General features: G+C 41.9%; 1 protein-coding gene across 1 annotated transcript in view; it reads left to right on the plus strand.

Annotated features, from left to right (window-relative positions):
• The window catches only part of LOC122811978 (prolyl endopeptidase-like), a 2,225,690-nt gene that overhangs the window by 1,983,391 nt on the left and 226,557 nt on the right, over positions 1 to 15,742 (plus strand). The gene's annotated exons all lie outside the window — the stretch shown is intronic.

Here is a 15,742-nt window from a genome sequence, read left to right on the forward strand (position 1 = left end):
ATTACAGGGTACCTGACACTCATCACCACCTATACAAGGCCCCACTGGCAGACCCGAAACTATTTCCCAGGGGCCTAAGGCAGTAGCCTCGACCACAGCAAAAACCCTATTCCTTCAGAAAGGGAATCCAGGTCCTTAGACAGATGGGGAAAAAGTTTACACCTCTGCTACTCTCTCAGCTAGAGCTTTAAACTGTCAATTTCACATGATTCAATACCAAGAGTTTATGCTTGATCGGTTAACTAAAAAGTATCCTCTGATGAATCTTTAGACAAGAAATATGTATTAGAAATGGTAAATAACATACAACAGGTTAGTAACCATTCCTTAAAATGTGGCTATGATGCACTGGAGGCTTCATTTAGATCAGCCATGACTGGCACAGTGATAAGAAGACATGCATGGCTGAAAGAACAGGTCTTACGGATCATGTTAAAGCAAAGCTATTAGATGCTCCCATGGATAAGGCCAATTTATTTGGTACACCTGCCCAGCAGGTAATGAAGAAAATGGAAGAAAAGGCAAAATCTGTACAAACAGTTAAAGATTTCTTACAGGTTCAGCCCCAAGGTTTAGCAGGAACTGGCCTGCCAAAATTGGTCCTTTCCTGACTCCACAAGATCCCAAAGGGGCAGAAACAGACGATCCAGAGGCAGAAATCAATCCAGAGGAGGTGCCTACAGAGGACAACAGTGGCAAGGTAATAGAGGCACAGACACAACCACTGCCACTGCAACAGGACAATCACAGTGACTTGACTCTAACTCCGCCTACCAGGGAGCAAATAGCAGCACCTTTAGGCGGAAAGTTAGCCTTATTTTTGAAAAATTGGCACTATATCACAAAAGACAAGTGGATTTTGCAAACCATAGACCAAGGCTACCGGTTCCACTTCCACACCTTGCCAAAAGAGGAATGCCAAACCTGCCTCCAAATCAAAAAATAGAAGCTCTACAGCAGATAACGAAATTATCCAAGATGAGAGCTGTGGAAAGAGTACCAATAACAGAACAGGGCAAAGGATTCTACTCCAGACTCTTCCTAGTACCAAGAAAAGAGAAAAGTTGGAGACCTATTCTCGACCTGTCCATCTTAAACACATACATCATTGTCCCAAAATTCAAAATGCTGACCCTACAGCAACTTCTTCCCATGCTGGGCAAGGAGTGTTGGCTGGTAACTCTAGATCTCAAGGAGGCATACCTGCACGTCCCCATTCGACCCAATTGCAGAAGATACCTCAGATTTCTTGCAGGATCAGAGCATTATCAATTCTCAGCATTGCCCTTTGGCTTATCTACTGCGCCCAGAGTATTCACAAAATGCCTGGCATCAGTAATCGCTCACTGCAGACTACAGGGAATCCAAATTTACCCATACCTGGACGACTGCCTGCTACAAGCGGACAACAAAAGCAAGCTGACAACAGATTTACAAAGGGTCATTTACTTGCTGCAAGCCCTGGGATACACAGTCAACTTACAAAAGTCAAGGCTGATACCATCCCAGACAAGAACATTCTTGGGCGCGGAATTGGACACAGTAAAACAAATGGCATTCCTAACTGCAGAAAAACAAAAAGAACTCCCTCTTTACTTCTTGGCATTAACAAGACAGAACAAACTAACAGCAAGAAAAGTTCTGCAGGCCTTGGGCTTCATGGCATCATGCATAATCTTGGTCCCACATGCCAGACTGCATATGAGAAAACTACAGTGGTACCTAAAGAATTTATGGTCTCAACACAGGCACAGCCTAGAAGCAGAAATACCATTAATCCCATGCCTAAAACAGGAATTCCTCTGGTGGGCCCAAGCATGCCAGTCAAACCCAGGCCTACCCTTCCACAAGTTTCGAACAAGCCAAACCATCACAACAGACGCCTCAGACCTAGGATGGGGGGTGCACATGCTGGACAAATGCGTACAAGGATTGTGGACTCAGGACCAGCTGCACCTGCACATAAACCAAAAAGAAATGCTGGCAGTAAAACTGGCAATCCAAAATTCAGACCATTCCTCAAAGAAGGCCATTTGATGATAAGGACAGACAACACCACAGTCATGTGGTACATCAACAAACAGGGAGGCACTCATTCATACCCCCTATGCAGAATGACTTTGGACCTTTGGAATCTGGCTCTCAGCTACAACATCCAGTTACAGGCAATATTTGTACCGGGAAAAGAGAACACTCTAGCAGACATGTTAAGCAGAACCACCTCGGATGCTCACGAATGGATGCTACACCCAGACATCTTCAAGACCATCACAAAGAAATGGGGAATGCCACAAATAGATCTATTCGCTTCCCCTCTCAATCACCAGCTCAAAAAATTCTGCACAAGGACATTCCACCCACTTGCATGGAAGGTGGATTCTCTTTCCTTCAGCTGGACAGGTCTGACAGCATATGCATTTCCACCTCTTCCCTTGATACACAAGGTATTACTGAAAATCAAGGAGGAACGTCCAAGGATAATCCTGGTAGCTCCGAACTGGCCAAGACAACACTGGTATCCATTGCTGAGGAGCATGTCTCGGGATAAAATGTGGTCAATACCCCTGATGCCTTTGATGTTAACTCAGAACAACTACAGCATCATGCATCCAAACCTAAAAACTTTGCAGCTGACTGCCTGGAACATCACATAGCAGCAACTAAGCCAGATCTTTCCCAAAGGGTTAAAGACATTATCCTTGAAGCCCGCAGACCTTCAACAAGAAGGAACTATGCAGGAAAATGGAAAAGGTTTGTCATTTGGAGTACTGAAAGAGGAAAAGATGTGTTGAATATAGATATTGCAAACATTCTGGAGTACTTGGCAGAGCTTTTACATACAGGCCTGTCCTATTCCTCCATCAAGATACATGCATCAGCTATTTCAGCAGAATACAGCTTTGATCCACCTGTCTTTTCACATCCTCTACTCAGGCAGTTCCTCAGAGGGATCAAGAATGTAAAACCTCCAAGGAAACCACCATTACCAGCATGGGACTTGAACTTTGTGCTAGAAAAGTTGACACTCCCTCCGTTCGAACCAGCAGCAAAAGCAGATCTACAGCACCTATCATGGAAAACTGCTTTCCTACTGGCAATTACCTCAGCAAGGAGGGTTTGAACTGCAGGCCTTAATGGCAGTACAACCCTTCCTAATCTTCCATAAAGATAGGGTGTCCATGAGAACTAATCCTACATTTATGCCTAAGGTGGTATCCAGAGTGTCTTTAAACCAGGCAATCCACCTACCTACCTTCTTTTCCAATCCACAAAACAGAGAGGTAAGCATGCTCCATACCTTGGGCGTACATAGACAGCTACGCTACTACCTGGACAGAACCAAAAGTAACAGAAAAACTGACCAGCTTTTGGTAGCCTATGCAACAGGGAGGGAAGGAAAAGCAATTTCCAAACAGACAATCTCCAAATGGATAGGAAATTGCATAAGATTTTGTTACTCCTTCCATGGAAAACCAATTCCACAGAACATAAGACCTCATTCTACAAGGGCTACAGCCACTACCACAGCTTTCTTACGAGGAGTGGCAACCAAGGACATTATTGAGGCGGCTACTTGGACCTCCGTGCATACATTTGCCAAGCATTATAATTTACCTCTATATTCTAGATCCCGAGCAGGGTTTGCCACTGCTGTATTGCAAGGGATCCTAACCACACCATAATTTTATCTTCCTCCTCCCCTAGTTGGCTATGGTATTCTACCCAGTTGTTATGACTGCAGATGCATCCATGAAGGACATAGTACAGTTTTGTACCTACCATAAATGTAGATGTCGAACTGGATAGCATCTGCAGTCAGGATTACCCTCCCTCCTTCCCCTCTGTGGTACTCCTAGGGTATTTATCCTCCTAATAGCTAGCTGGGGAGGGGGGAGTCTCTTATGGTGTATTTGTTTGTATATATGTACATACATGCTTATTTTTTGTGTTTGCCTTCTATCTTTTTGGGAAACATTGGCATTTATCCAAAATTTAGCCTTCCAAGAGGGCAACTGGCATCTGGGGCAAGAAACACTGAGGAAAATGGCGTCGGCTGATGCCTTTATACCCGAAGACCAGCAGAGATGACGTCGGGTGAAGTGCGACATCAGCCGAAGCCGGACCCAGACTTTGGAATCCGGCCGACCGAAGGGCTGCCTGACGACAGGACAACCCAGTTGTTATGACTGCAGATGCTATCCAGTTCGGACATCTACATTTATGGTAGGTACAAAACTGTACTTTGCTTTCTGCAATGGAAGGTGACGCGAGTATGGACAGTGAAGGGATGAGCAATCGTGACACGATTGGGCAATTAACCCAACTGATAGACTTGCTAACACCTCTCAGCCTATCCTTGGTCGACTTGGTGGCCAAGGTACCTTGTGGGAGGAACCAGGAAGAGGAAAATTCCAAAAGAGTAAGACCACATGTAAACGATGCGAATGAAGGGCAAAGCGCTGGTTTTGGATTTATAAACCAAAGTCGTACGAACAATGACTCAGACTTTCAACAAACACCAGCTGATGTCCTTCAAGAATGCAACTGCAGTCATAACATATGGGTTGTCCTGCCTCAGGCAGCCCTCGGTCGGCCGGATTCCAAAGTCTGGGTCCGGCGTCGGCTGGTGTCGCCTCCTCTCCGACGTCAGAACGGCTGGAGTATAAAGGCATTGGCCGACGCCATCTTCTTCAGTCTTTCTTGCCACGCGGTGCCCGAAGCAGAAGCAGTTCGCAAGTGCCGGTCGGTCAGCTCCTGTGTTTTCAGTACCAAAGTCATCTAAAAGCTAAGTACCCCATTGGGGAACATTTTTTCTTGCCTCAGCCGATGTCAGAACAAATTGAGAAAGTTAATAATTGTTTGTCTTGTGGTAAACAAATATCTCATAAGGACTTCCATTCTTATTGCCTCCCTTGCCTGGGCCCAGACCACGACATCTCGGCCTGTGCTGCCAGTGCTTGCTTTAATAAGCACACTCTCAGGCGCCGGGCAGAATTTGCCAAAGACTTTTTCGGCGAATCTTTCGCTTATATCATGCCATCGGAACAACCGACATCTTAATCTACCAAAAAACAAAAGGACCGGGACCGACATCCTCGGCCCGCGTCCTCCACCGATACTCCTCCTAAACCCTCCGCGAGTGCTTCGGTCCCTTCGGAAGCGGTAATTCAACCGCTCCAGGCCGACGACACGGCGTTAACACGTCCTTCGGTCATGGAGTCTACACCGGTGCCGGTTGTTGATTTTCCTCCAGAAACCGAAGTTCTGGATCTGCCTGACACCATTCCTGTGGACAAGGTTACTCCTGCACGTGGGGCAGCTAGGCCTCCTGTATCCATGTCCATCAAGGCCTTTGCACGTGCTAAGGCCGCCAGCCAGGCCAAAGCCCATCCTAAACCTACTGCCCAGGCCCCTTCATCTGATAAACAGATCGTGTCTCTTGCTGCAGATCTTATTTCTCTTATCAGGGGGTCTCACCCTCATCCAGACAGAGGTTCTCAGCCGCCTGCAGAGAAAAGGCCCAGACCTGAGCAGGCCGACAACTTCTCTTCAGATGAAGCCTCTGGGGATTCTGAGCATTCAGATACTCAAGAAGAATCCTTCCAGGCCTATGAGGACTCTGATGCTGAGGAATCAATTCCCTCTGCCTCTCCTCCAGAGGATTTTACTGGTGAAGTCCTACACTCTATGAGGGAGCATTTTAAATGGCAGGGTCAGGAATTCTCTGATTCCAGGAAAAGACTACGTACCTTCCTCAAGCTTCCCCAGCACAGACCATTAGCTATCCCTCCAGTTATGGATGTCCTGGATGATGTTTTCTCCGACTCCAGTGCTAACCCTGATTCTCTCCCTCCTGCTCCTGTCAAGCCAGACAGATATTATAGGGTCCCTGACACCCACAAACATCTCTTTAAGGCCCATTCTGTGGATCTAGAAACTATTTCACAGGGCCCCAAGGAGTGGCTACTTCCACAGCCAAGAATCCACTGCCAGCGGATAGGGAAGCTAGGTCCCTGGAGAGATGGGGTAAAAAAGTTTATACCTCTACCACCCTGGCCATGAGGTCACTTAACTGCCTTTTTCATATGTTTCAGTACCAGGATTTTTTACTGGATGATTTACAGAAAACGCTAGCCTCTCCTGAGCCTATTGATAGAAAGGCATTGCAGGATCTAGTACATAACACTCAGCAGGTTAGCAATCATTTTCTTCAGTGTGGTTATGATGCATTGGAGGCTTCATGTAGGGCAGCTATGACTGGAGCTGTTATACGTAGACATGCTTGGTTAAAAGAACAGCCACTGCCAGACCATATTAAAGTAAAGTTACTTGATGCACCTCTGGAAAAACAGAAGCTTATTGGTGCTAATGCACAAGATGTGTTGAAGTCCATTGAGGAAAAAGCTAAATCAGTACAGACAGTCAAAGATTTCCTCCAGGTTCAGCCACCCAGATTCAGCAGGAATTGGCCTTCAAAGAATTGGTCCTTTCCAGACACTGACAAGTTTCAAAGGGGAAAAAACAGGCATGCTCGAGGTAGAGGGCAATACCGAGGCTCCTACAGGGGCTGCCAATAGCAACCACCAAATCAAAGAAGTGGTGCAGGCAGTCCAGCTGCACCACAAGGACAACCACAATGACTTGACTTTCATACCGCCTACAAAGGTTCAAAGAGAAGCACCTTTGGGCGGAAAATTATCCTTATTCTCAAAAAACTGGCATATCTTAACCAAGGACAAATGGATTCTGGATTTAATAGACAAAGGTTACAGATTCCACTTCCATACTTTACCAATAAGACAAGGCATGCCAAACCTGCCACTTCATCAAAGGGCAGAGGCACTCATTCAAGTTTCAAAGCTGTTAAATATAAAAGCAATAGAAAAGGTCCCTCCACAGGAACAAGGCCAGGGATTTTATTCAAGACTGTTCCTTGTTCCAAGAAAGGAAAACAAATGGAGACCTATACTGGACTTGTCTACTCTAAATACTTATCTCATTGTGCCAAAGTTCAAAATGCTGACGTTGCAGCAACTCCTTCCCATGCTGGGCAAGGGGTCTTGGCTGGTCACTCTGGACCTCAAGGAGGCATACCTGCATGTCCCAATCAGACAAAGCTGCAGAAGATACCTCAGATTTCTTGCAGGGACAGAGCATTATCAATTCTCAGCATTGCCGTTTGGCTTATCTACTGCGCCCAGAGAGTTCACGAAATGCCTGGCATCAGTAGTGGCATACTGCAGACTCCAGGGGATTCAAATATACCCCTACCTGGACGACTGCCTCATACAAGCAGACAACAAACAAACCTTGATAGCAAACTTGGACTATGTCATTCAATTACTACAGGCCTTGGGATACACAGTCAGCATTCAGAAATCAAGACTTCTGCCATCCCAACAGATTATTTTCCTAGGAGCCAAACTGGACACAAAAACACAAATGGCTTATCTCACAGAGGAAAAACAACAGCAGTTACCAGAGTACTTCAAAGGCCTAGCAAAGCTCTCCCAGCTGACTGCAAGGAAAATCCTGCAGGCCCTGGGGTTCATGGCATCTTGCATTCTTCTGATACCTTTGGCAAGACTTCATATGAGAAAGCTGCAATGGTACTTAAAAAGCTTATGGTCCCAACACAGCCAAAGCCTAGAGGATGTAATCCCACTCATTCCATGTCTACAAAGAGAATTTTTGTGGTGGGCTCAAACAAGTCAGTTAAACAAAGGCATGTCTTTCCACAAACCTCAAGCAGGTCAAATGATTACAACAGACGCCTCAGACCATGGATGGGGGGCGCACATGGAGGGCAGATGCATTCAAGGTCAATAGACACCAAGGGAAAGGCATCTGCACATAAACCAAAAAGAGATGTTGGCAGTGATACATGCAATCGAGTCTTTCGAAAAATCACTTCAACAAGGACATTTGCTAATAAGGACAGACAACACCACTGTTATGTGGTATATAAACAAGCAGGGAGACACTCATTCTTATCCCCTCTGCAGACTAACAATGATTCTCTGGGAAAAATCCCTAAGTCTGAAGATACATCTGCAATCCCAGTTTGTGCCAGGCAAGGACAATGTACTGGCGGACAAGCTGAGCAGAAATTTCTTGGATCCACACGAATGGATGCTGCATCCTCACATTTTCTCACAAATAACAAGGACATGGGGAAGACCGGACATAGATCTCTTTGATTCTCACATGAATCATCACCTGGAAAAGTTCTGTACAAGGACCCACCATCCTCTAGCCTGGAAAACGGATGCTCTCTCCTTCAGCTGGAATTCCCTAACAATTTATGCATTCCCTCCTCTACCACTGCTGACCAAGGTGATACTGAAGATCAAAGCAGAACAACCAACAGGCATTTTGATAGCTCCAGACTGACCAAGGCAGCACTGGTACCCATTGCTGCTGAGCATAACTCGGACCAAACTGTGGCCTCTGCTTCTAACACAACACAATTACAGGACTGTTCATCAAAACCTGAAAACATTGCATCTGACAGCCTGGAGGTTACCATAACTCCTTCCGATATCTCTCTTTCCAAAAAAGTTCAAGAGATCTTACTGGAAGCACGCAGACCTTCCACCAGAAAAACCTATTCAGCCAAGTGGAAGAGATTCATCATCTGGAATGCTAACAGGGGTCAGGATACAACAGTATTGAGTATACCTCAGATATTGGAATACTTGGCAGAAATGTTTCATACTGGTCTCTCATATTCTTCCATAAAGATTCATGCCTCAGCAATCTCAGCAAAATACAATTGTGATCCACCTGTGTTTTCGCATCCTTTGCTAAGACAGTTCCTAAGAGGGATAAAGAATATCAAACCTCCCAGGAAACCGCCAGTACCTGCATAGGACCTCAATTTCATCTTGGAAAAATTAACTCTACCTCCCTTTGAACCAGCAGCAACTTCAGAAATGCAATTTCTCTCATGGAAAACGGTTTTCCTATTGGCAATCACATCAGCAAGAAGTCTCAGAGATACAGGCACTCATGGCAGTACCTCCTTTTCTCATTTTCCATCAGGACAGAGTCTCTCTAAGAACCAATCCTTCATTCATGCCAAAAGTAATTTCCAGGGTGTCTCTAAATCAAGCCATTCACCTGCCTACTTTCTTCCCCAATCCTCAAAATAGGGGGGAAGCACTGCTGCATACTTTGGACATACACAGGCAACTACGCTACTACTTGGACAGAACTAAGACCACCAGAAAGTCTGACCAACTGCTTGTAGCCTATGCTTCTGGGGTACAAGGAAAAGCAATCTCCAAACAAACAATTTCCAAATGGATTGGACACTGCATCAGATTCTGCTATTCTTTTCATGGAAAAAGTGTGCCAGCCAATATTAGGCCACACTCCACCAGAGCTATAGCCACATCCACAGCTTTCCTAACAGGAGTGGCTACAAAGGACATTCTAGAGGCTGCTACATGGAGCTCCGCGCATACATTTACCAAGCACTACAACCTGCCTTTATACTCCAGATCCCGAGCAGGCTTTGCTTCGGCAGTCCTGCAGGGCATTTTAGCTACACCATCACTTTCTTAGTTCCAACCACCCCCAGCTTGGCTATGGTATTCAACCCATATGTTATGACTGCAGTTGCATTCTTGAAGGACATAGTACAGTTTTGTACCTACCATAAATGTAGATGTCCGATAGATATGCAACTGCAGTCGGATTTTCCCACCCTCCTACCCCTCTGCAACCTTCTTTATGGGTCCACTCCCCCTATTCCTATTAGCTGGGGGTATCTCCTATGGTGTATCTGTTTATTACTGTTGTGCATGTCTGGAATTGTTTATCCATTCACCAAATTTAGCCTTCCTAGGAGGGCACCTAGCATCTGGGGCAAGAAACACTGAAGAAGATGGCGTCGGCCAATGCCTTTATACTCCAGCCGTTCTGACGTCGGAGAGGAGGCGACACCAGCCGACGCCGGACCCAGACTTTGGAATCCGGCCGACCGAGGGCTGCCTGAGGCAGGACAACCCATATGTTATGACTGCAGTTGCATATCTATCGGACATCTACATTTATGGTAGGTACAAAACTGTACTTTTTAAGGCAGCCAGAAAGAAACAAGCAAGGAAGTACGAGTACAGCCCCCAGTATTTGCTTGGGGCAAGAATCTCGTAAAATAGGAAATTATAATGACTGTAGCAGAAAGGACTTTAACCTTAACGAATGGCTTCAGGTTAGTTTTTCTGCTGATTTTAAAGAAAAAACATCAACCCTAAACCAACAATTGACATACAAAAATCAGACAAATTTGAAAAACTATTATATAAATATAAAAGCTTGGATGTGGAAAACAGTTATTTAAAGCAATGTATCTCTGAAAATATTGTGCCTAAAGGACTACGAATTTGTAAATACCCAAACAATGTTGTTTCAGGGAGTACATTTCACAAAGAACTGATTGCAATTTTTAACAGATGTGGGCTTGAAGTCTTAAAAAGTATGGTTGATGAAAATGAAAGAGTAAAGTGTGATTTAATGAAAGAAACTGACAATTTAAATGATTGTATTAGGAATGACCTTATGTTTGGAATACCAGAAGAAAAAGAGAAGGATTTTGTGATTTAAAAAGGAATTGATGAACAATGTTATGAATTAATTAGGCGGAAGGTTAAAAAACTTGAAAGGGACCTAATTGAGTATAAAAACTATTCCAGTTACCCTAAACCCAAGACAAGGTATAGGTTTTGGGAAAGTGAATATAAAGGTTCTAGGGAGAAAGAAGTTTATAATGAACACACAAGGGAAGGGGAATATGTGACTGAATTGGATGATGTCAACGTATACTCCCCATTAAGGAGATCAGAGAGACTGCGGAACAAAAATTAATTTTATCAAAATCACCAGGCTCCAAATTTTCAGGGGGGAGCAAGAAGGGGGAGGTACTAGGAGTACCAAGTACCACCTGCCCCCAACAAGGTTAATGAAGATATTATTCAGGACACTACAAACCCCTTTAAATTCACAAAAGGTGACTTTAGTATATATAATTTTAGCTCTGTAGAACTGTACGATAAACACTTTACTTTCTAAAGGTATGAAATGTATTCCCCTTAAAAGGGGGATCTTACAAGAACTCTATTAGATGTTAAAACTTTTTTAAGAAAAATCAACCTTGAAATTTTTTTTAGTCATAACACTACCATAGTGTCAACCAATTTGGGAAGGAAGAGCACATTCAATCCCCCCTACACCTACAAATAAAAAAAATTTGAGTGTTTAGTTGAAGAAGAAATAAGTTTTGATAAAATAGGTACAAAAAAACTTGACAGACGAGAAAATATTGTTTTAAACGAATTAAGAAATGACACAAACACAAGGGTTATGAAACCGGATAAAGGAGGAGGAATAAAACCGGATAAAGGAGGAGGAATATTTTTAATGGACGCCCTTACGAAGGTAAGATGAACGAAATTATAAGAGACACCAGTAGGTACATTAATATTTCAAGAAATGAAATAAATATAGCTTATCAAAGGATAGATATAGCCCTTGAGGAACTTTTGCTTGAAGGATTAATAGACAGTAAAATGTATAAGTACCTAAAGGTGGAGAAACCAACAATACCAACTATACTTGGAATTCCCAAAATACATAAAGATGGGATGGATCCACGTTTAAGGCCTATTGTTTCGGTGGAAGGGTCCAAAACTTTACCCCTTGCCAAATACATTGATTTAAAGTTGAAAAACTTATGGTTCAAGCGAAACAATATCCTTAGAGATTCATGGGACTTTCTTAGGTGTGTAAAACAGGAATTGTACAAAGAAGATATGTATTTTCTTACAATTGATGTAATAGACCTTTTTTCCAGTATCCCGCACGAGGAGGGTTTAATTTTGTGGGAAGAAATATTTGAGGACAGGAACCTAACACACAATGAATGTTCAGTGATTTTACAGTTATTGGATTGGGTCCTTAAGCACAATTTTCTTTATTTTAAGGGGGATATTTTCATCAAATAAAGGGTGTGTAGCCATGGGCGCAGCTTGCGCACCAAAATATGCAAATTTGGTATTAGCTAAATGGGAGGAAAAGTTGGTCATTAATTCTATATGCAACCAGAAGTGGTTGTTATATAAAAGATTTTTGGATGACATTTGTATTTTTTGGAATGCACCCAAAGAAGAAATTCCTGATTTTATACAGTTTTTAAACAACAGTACAAACTTTTTAAAATGTACATACAATGTAGAACTGGAAAAATTATACTATTTGGATAGAGATATACAAGAAAGATAACAAGTTTAACTCTAGAGTATACAGGAAGAGCACATATTCAAATTTGGTAAGAGGTCAATACATAAGGTCCTCTAGAATGACTTCTAATACTGATGACTATATTGAGGAAATAACTTCTGAATCAAATGTTCAAACAAAGAAATTATCCACACCCTTTGATTGACAAAGTAGAGAAATAAATCCTGGGGGAAAGAACAGGGAAATTCCAACCAATTTTAGGGTGTAGTGAAGCTAGTATTGAGTAAATTGGAGGAGGATTTTAATATGGCTTTGGTTTTAGAATTTAATGCAAGTTCAACTTTGGTTAGGAATATTGTTGACAAGGAATGGAACAGATTCATTACTATTACAGATCTTGACAAAATAGCCAAAGAAAAATTGAGGGTGGTTTACAAAAATTCTTGCAGCTTAAAGAATTTATTAGAAAATAATTTTACAGCTGGTTCAGGAAACTATAGAAGAAAGAAAGGAACCTTTAAGTGTGGGCACTGTTCACAGTGTCCTTATATTGCCAACAGAGGCAATATTTTTGGAAAGTAGAAAAATTGTGATAGAAGGAAAATAATACACCAACTGTAATGATACGGGTATAGTGTATTTGGCTTAATGTGAGTCTTGCCAAGCATGTTATATAGGGAAGAAGACTGAGCATAAATTAAAAAGAATAATTTACTAACATCTGTATGATGTACAAAACAAAAAAGAGACTAATGCCCTATATAAACACAAGTTGGATTGTAAGGATGCAAACGTTCTATTTTTTACACTAGAAAGAGTAAAAAGTGATGAAGGGGGTGTCTTATGGGAAGAAAGGATTGAATATAGAGAGCTTTGGTGGCAAGTAACCTTGCAGGCAAATAAATGGCCAGGGCTGAATGAATGTATTTCCATTGCCTCCTTCTCAAACTCAGTGCTACAAAGTTATAACGTCCATGGTAGTTATGGTGTAAATCACTCTATTTTTTTTCTTTTAGCTTTAACAAGGATTTATTGTTTCAATCACACTTTTTTAACTTTTCACCATAAGCAACTCAACAACATACTAAATGGGAATTTTTAATAAGTGTTTATATTGCTTATTTTTTGGTGCAATTTACAATATGCCCACAAGATGGTGGTATAAACCATATTAATAAATAGTTTTAGCTTGGAAGAATTTTAAATGTTTAAAATATTGAGTTTTTTAATATTATATGAATTTTTTATTCAAATTTTAGTGTGCACTTATTTATGTATTCATTTAATGTTCTTATTAAGCAGTTTTTTAAGAAGTTTTATAAAACATGTTTAACATGTACTGTTTGTAACCTCTTGTAATCAGTTATGGTAATTTAAAAGGTTTCGGATTGGACTTTCTTAATTGAAACTATTATAAATGAGTAGTTTAGAGACATCAGCCCACATCTCAGGAAGTTCTTGAAACAAAAACGTAATTATTTGGAGCATTAATGTTTTGCGTGTTTATGTCGATGGATTTTGTTTTACATTAAATTTAGTATACCTGACTGTCTGCAAGCTTTATTGTGCACCTTCTGGGGTCCAGTTTCAAGTTTATTGGTATATATACATACATATATATATATATATATATGTATATATATATGTATATATATTTACATACATACATATAATAGAGAAAAATACAAGAAAAGACTACCAACTATTGTTACCCTAAGGTTAAAGTATAGAGAGAGAGAGAAAGGAATACCAACTATGGTAATGGAAAAAAAATCTGTTGTACAGCAGTACAGAAAAAAGAAGAAAATGGAGAAAAAGTCCCTAATGACCAGCAATAACTTGGAGGAGGAAAAAAAGGTAGAAACAAAAATTTTACTCACAGAAACAACCCAGATAACTCGAGTGGAACCTACATCTGTTCATGAAGGCGGCAAACAAGATCTGGGGTAATAGGGATGGTGTAGGGCATTACTGGTAGAGGGATGAGCTCGAGAGATGTATCTGAAGTCTTGTAGATGCGGCCGAGTCGGATCCGAGGATCAGATCCAGTCCTTAAGTGAGGAATAATGAAAATGGACAACACAGATGCCTAGTTATGGTGACTACATAACTTATAATTATCCCCCATTGCAAACTGCTGATGCTGTCTTTATGGCCTGGGCAGTTTCTGGGTCTTCTTCATAGGTGAACTGAATTCCTGGTAAAATATCCAAGAGTGTATTATTTTAATCGCTTTGCTGTAGTATTGTCCTAGAGATCCCATTACATTTTCACCTTTCTAGCAAGTAAGTGTAAGACTTTGGTCAGTAGAGGCACCTCTCCACCACTTTGGGCCTTAGTCCCTAATTATCTGCTTGATTTGTTCTACTTCCAGTCTTTCTTGTAGACCAATCTGTGGAGAAGCTGGCAATTTTCCTTTATATTGGGATCAGGAAATCACTCTAGATAATTCTAACCATGAATTCCTCTGAGAGATACCTTGTCGCCTAGTATGACATAAGTTGTGTTGATGCTGTGGCCAAGCAGCAGCATCTGGGATGTTCATTATGAATGTTATGACTTGTACTCTTCCTCTTTAAGGTAGAGTTGACTCATTATTCTAGTTGACTTCTTCTAGAGGAGGCCCTTTTTATCAAGCTTCTCAGGATGTCATAGAAGACCTACAAAAGAAGTAGACTTAAACCACTGGAGAGATTTTTTGGGATGTCTCAACACAGCGAGTTTCCTTCTCATCTTTAAGATCAATCTGGAACCCTAAGACAAAGTCATCTCATTAGCAAATAAAGTTGATCAAACATCAGACTAGTTTCCTTCTGTACTCACCATTTATGCCTTTTAGAAGACACACCTCACAGTGGGCTCCACAGCAGTCCTGACTACCCTTCAGTAATGGATATAGGAGATCTGTTTTCTGAGATGCTTTAGTTTTAGTTTACAGGCTCCTTAACACAAATCAGTGGTTTCTGGATGTGGTCTCAAATTGCCACTTTGTGAAGCTGTTAGGTCCTTATCCATCAACTGCTTCTTTTGTAGACATGTCAGTCACCATTGGTTTCATGAAATAGTTCCTGCTTGTACTTCTTAGTGGGAATCTGAGCCTGTTCATCTTGTGAAGGGGGGGGGGGTGACATTATATTTGCTTCTTCACCATTCTGTAAGAATGAAGGATGTCTCCAATCTGGAGTTTCATTACTTCCAGAGCCACTTCTGTTTTCATATGTTGACTGTCCAAGACATCATGCCTTTCTTCCACAGGTAGCCCAAATGATGGACACCTTGTGGCGCATCAGTATTTGGAAGATTCACAAGAAATTCCTTCAACTTGCTGTAGACCATCACCACTTTCATTGCAGGTTCCACTGTTTGATCATCACTTGAACTGATAATACTTACAAAGATTTAGGTTGTGTTAGCCAGAGCTTTGCAAAAGGGTGTCCTGCGTTTCCCTTTCTTGAATGACTGGCTTCTTTTGATCTCACCAGGGACTCTGATAGCAGTC

This window comes from Protopterus annectens, chromosome 1.part1 (genome assembly GCF_019279795.1).
Source record: "Protopterus annectens isolate FY-2018-M chromosome 1.part1, PAN1.0, whole genome shotgun sequence".
In the NCBI taxonomy this organism is placed as follows: Eukaryota; Metazoa; Chordata; order Ceratodontiformes; family Protopteridae; genus Protopterus; species Protopterus annectens.